Raw genomic sequence first — 5,445 nt, 5'->3', positions numbered from 1 at the left:
CAGCAGCCTTTGAGGTGCCTGATTTAGACAAACTGGTAGCTAGCTTGCTATGAGAGCCGCTCCCTATCAACTCATACAAATCCTGGACCGGACGCTCTTCATGACCCGGGACTTGAAGCCTTCCTTCCACTTGAAAATAACAGAGAGGTTATCAAAAATTCTCTCTATCTTTGTCTCCATATTAAGAAACCGCGGCAAAAACTAGTCCACGGTAGTCTGGCGAGGCCTCCCGATCGTGCGCCAGTCATGGGGGAAACCTAGGGTAAATATTTCTCCTAGGGGAGGGGAGGGATCATTGCCATTTTTTGTTGCCATGTATCTTGGCTCCAACGGCCACTCTCCCCTTTCCAAGGGTGGTCCACGTCCCAATACCCCTTGTTTGTGATTCTCCACCGGAGCTCGTGGGCCTCGGTTGCCTGTACCATCCTGCCAAAATGGGGCAGCACATACTTATTGACCTTGGTGGCCTACAAGCATGTGGCCCAAGTAGTGTGAATGTGCCTCGAGAGCCAAGTCTCCCGGAAGGTCCCCAATTAGTCTTTCTTTCAACGAGCAGCCCTGCTATGCCGTTTCTCAAAGAATATAGAGAACAGACAACCTTGATCTAGCCAATGTTGCCAGGCAAACTGATGAGGAAAGTATCCCTCAAGCTTCCTGCTATGGACAGTGCAATAGACAAGACCTCCGCCTCTGACGCTCAGCATAAACATCAGTTCTTTGGGGCTGGTGAAGTCACCGTTCAGATGGTGGCCCAGCTCGTCGACAAACGCATACTCTATGAGGCCTCCAACTGTGAACGCCACCCGAGTCATGTGGAGGTGATTGTTGTAGAACAAGCTGTGCGCATGACCTGGGGTATGGAAGATTGCCTTCTGCCCGGCAATCTTCAGCATGGGCACACAGTTTCCTCCAACTCTCTAGTTTTGAGATATGTGTCCGAAAAATAAGCCCCAAGCCAGCCATATACATAATGGACTGGGACAGGAGTCTTGAAATCCCCTGGGAAGGCCTCGCCATCTATTATGCCATTCCCTCCCTCATCCCCTTGATATTGTCTTCTCTTGGAAATGGCTCCCACGCCATGATAAATACTACACATAACAGGTTGTGCGAGTGTGTACTCCTTTCCCTGCGCCATGTTGCAGGCCACATAGAATGTGCCGGGATGAATGACGTCAACCCCTCCCAGTGGGGCAAATTTACATAATAAGAGCACCAAGTAAACCGCCAGAAAGATATGCTCATTGTCCTTCCGCAGTCTCCCCTTTTCTCAGCGACAGACCAGCTTCATCTGTAAAGTCGCCGTAGAAGAATGTTACCCATTTGGCGAAGGTGACTCGCCCACTTTTGGGCTCATCATAGAGTTGTTAGTAGATCCCAAAGAATTCCCGAAGCCCAGCCGGTGGGGCTTCTCTTCCTACCTCTTCCCCACAAAAAATGACTGAGTTCTGGGGAATAAACTCGTCATACATAACACCAAAGAGTGACAACCTACCAATGAAGTGTAGGTCCATCAGCGATATCTCTGCCTCCCCATGACCAAGCAGCCATGTGTTGCTAACATGGCTCCAAGTTTCCAACAACACTTTGACCGTGTTTGAGCAACAGCCATAGTAGCTCGCCGAGCACTGGAGGGCGGTCAGCAAGGATGCCCGTCTCAAAGTATTTTGGAAATGCCTCAACACTTTCATGGTCCATGAGGAGTACCCCTTCAAGTACTAGTGTTCCCGTTGTACCTGCAGGTCAGTGAAAGACCGCTTCATGCCCAGGGTTTGTACCATCCTCTTGCTTAGAGTTGGCAAATTCCCATTAGAGGCTATGTTTTGATGCAGACAGTGCAGGAGGCCCACCCCTTCCTCTACATTCACATTGCCTCATTATCTTCCCTTATCACCAGCCTGATAGTGTCACTAACAAAGGCGATGCTCAAGGGCCACCTCAGTTCACATGAGCTTTCAGTGAGCTAGATCGGCTCACCTCTCACCAGGATTTCACCAATGAATTCGTTGGCACGGAGCTCCCCTGCTCGCGGTAGGTTCTTCATGTCTGGAATGACACCCGACGGCTGGGCCATTAGAGCGAAGGTTTCACTACCACAAGATGCTAAAAAGCCATGTAAAACTGCGCTTGCAAGGGTGTATCGCCGACTATCCACTCAAGGCGTAATGCCGAAAAGTTATCATCGTCTCGTAGCCAAGGGCAAGACTATCATTGTCTGCTTGCTAAGATGGTATTTCCATGTGCAGAAGGCGGGTCTATCACCCTCTCATGACTAAGGGACTATCACCGTCTCGCAGCTAAGGAGCTATCGTCGTCTCCCCGTTGAGATCGTATCACCGTGCGCAGAAGGCAAGGTTATCGCCGTCTTGCGACCAAGGGCTATCGCCATCTGCTGAAGTAAAGCACTTGATGTCGCCTGCTATTCAGTTGTTCGTAGGCATCACACGTGCAGTGTACCACATCCCTTGAAATCTGGGCATGTTGCCTGACAATCTCGACGTGGCCTATCTCTGAGCTGCGAAGAGCGACTGTCAGCCTCCTCATGACCCTTCTCCTCCCGACCGTTACGGACCCCCAACCCTTCGGGTTCTCATCGAAAACTCCCTCTGCTCGCCGAAAACTCCCTCTGCTCGCCGAAAACTCCCTCTGACCATGTTCTTTCCCCTTGACAATAGCTGGGAGAATTGAAAAACCATCGAAATCCATAGAATGTCTCCCTGTGGCCCTGCGGGTCTCCCCTCTCCCTATTTTCGCACTTCAGCAGCTTGCCACGAACTCACTAGAATTCCACTAAGTTTTTGGTGAGCCCACTGCTGCTCCTTCTTCTCTTCGAAAAACCAGTTGACCTTCAGCTCCCCTGACTTCTCTGCAACCTTCCCTCCAGCCACAGGACTATCGAAAGAATACCTGAAACCCCGGCTGAAGCACCACTGCAAATCTTGTTAAGGCTCTGAGAAGCCCTGTTTCCCCTTTAGAAATCCTTGACACGCTCCTAAAGCATTCGCAAGCACAGTACAAAGCTCACGACCTGCTCAAGATCACTTGAAAAACTCATGAAAACCTGTATGTTGCAAACTCTAGTTGGAAAACTCTCGCCGGAAGTCTCTTGCCAAAGGCTCAGGTTTTCTCACTCTCTAAAAACTTGTTAACTATTTTACCCTTTGATAAAATAGTAGAATGGGATTTTCCCCCTTTTATACTCAACAGTGCCACAAACTGCCCCTTAACAAATCCGAATTGATACTTCAGTCCCCAGCTCCTGACGGCAATAAGATCGGACCAAGTGGGTCAAGCCCGAGACCCGAAAAGGATATCGTTGTGCCCTTCATCAAAGAAGTTGTCGTCGCTCCCATCGTCAAAGAAGCCATTGCCGTGCCCTTTGTCAAAGAAGCTGTCGTCGTGCCCTTCATCAAAGAAGTCGTCGTCGTGCCCTTCGTCAAGGAAGCTGTCGCCGAGCGCCTCATCAAAAGGCTATCGTCGTGTGCCTCACCAAGGGGGCCTAATGTCGTGCGCGCAACAGCTAGGCTTAATGCTGCGTGCACCATCCAACACTTAGTGCCGTGATCACGCCACAACACTCCCATCTTGACCATTGTCCTGCCGCCTCAGGAAGTTCATTCCCTGCACCACAGTCTCACTCTTCAGGGAGTCCAGTTTTCGGTGACGGTTATGTTCCCCATGGAGTCGCATTCCTTCACCAACTATGGTCCGTGCTGCACAACTTTAAACTACACAGCCATGGTCCGTGCTGCATGACTTTAAACTGTATAGCCATGGTCCATGCTGCATGACTTTAAACTGCATAGCCATGGTCTGTGTTGCATGACCTTAAACTGCACAGCCATAATCTATGCTGCATGACTTAAAACTGCATAGCCATGGTCCGCAATGCATGACCTTAAACTGCACAACCATGGTCTGTACTGCATGACTTTAAACTGCATAGTCATGGTCCGTGCTGCATGACCTTAAACTATACAGCCATGGTCTACAATGCATGACCATAAACTCCATAGCTATGGTCCACACTGCATGACGTTAAACTGCACAGCCATGGTCTGTGCTGCATGACCTTAAACTGCACAGCCATGGTCCGCACTGCATGACCTTAAGTTGCACTGCCATGGTCCGCACTACATGACCATAAACTGTACAGCCATGATCCGCACTGCATGACCTTAAACTGCACAGCCATGGTCCGCACTACATGACCTTAAACTGCACAGCCATGGTGCATGACCTTAAACTGCACAGTCATGGTCTGCACTGCATGAGCTTAAACTGCATAGCCATGGTCCAGGTGAACGACTCTAAAACTGCATGGTCCAAACTATATGACCCTAAACTGTAGTGAAGGTCTAGTTGCACGACCTTAAAACTTGCATAGTCATCCTTGCACGACTCTAAACTGCATGACTATGGTCCAACTTTGTGACCTTAAACTATAGTGCAAGTCCTGACCGCATGACATTAAAAGGCTTAGCGTTATGGTCCAAATTATATGACCCTAAATTGTAGCGGAGGTCTAGTTGCACGACCTTAAACTGCATGGTCCTAGCTGCATGACTTTAAAACTTCGTAGCCAAGGTTCGAGCTATAAGACCCTAAAACTGTAATGCATGGCATATCAAATAGTCCATGTGCATAACCTTAACTGTAAGAGGGACCACCTCTGCGCCAGGTGTATTTCATTAACACCCCCAGTGAAGTTAGGTGTATGACAAGAAAGCAGGGGATCACACCTACCCCTTCAATCCCCAGTGGGTCTCTTCGCACCGACACCCCAACGTGAGTCACCCCCTATTGCGACCCACTATCCCCAACGAGTTAGGGCCATGCTTATCTTTTTACCCCCAGTAGGGTTACACCAATGCTCCGGCACGTCACCCCAGTAGGATTGCATCTGTGCTCTGGTCCGTCATTCTCAGCAGAGTTATATGCATACCATTACGCATCATCCCCGTGGAGTCACACTTACCCTTTTAATCCCCAGAGAAGTCCGCTTCCGATTGCCACTCTTCATAGGGCCACTACTTTCATCTAAAGCTCTCTACTTGTGTATAGCCTTAACTATCTTTATCCTCAGGGAGTCAGATTGTTATCCACAGACCTATCCCCCATGCAGCTTTACCTACATGACAACCCACACATGGTATGCACTGCATGACCTTAAACTGCACAACTATGGTCTAGGTACATGACCGTAAACTGCACGGTCCAAGCTATATGACCTTAAACCATAATACACGTCCTGGCCGCATGACGTTAAACTGCTTTGCACTGGTCACAGAGGCACGACCTTAAACTTGCCCCCACATACGCGCACACCCCCTTTACATGCATTTTCACGCATGATTTCCCTAATCGACCCATTCGTGTGTGTGCATCACCTTCATTGCTTCACTACCAATATTCATCATTCCCTAGTGAGTCTCACCCATGCTC

Source organism: Amborella trichopoda, chromosome 12 (genome assembly GCF_054954075.1).
Source record: "Amborella trichopoda isolate Santa Cruz 75 chromosome 12, AtrichopodaSantaCruz75HAP2 v2.0, whole genome shotgun sequence".
In the NCBI taxonomy this organism is placed as follows: domain Eukaryota; kingdom Viridiplantae; phylum Streptophyta; class Magnoliopsida; order Amborellales; family Amborellaceae; genus Amborella; species Amborella trichopoda.
Note: the sequence above shows the minus strand (reverse complement) of the source record.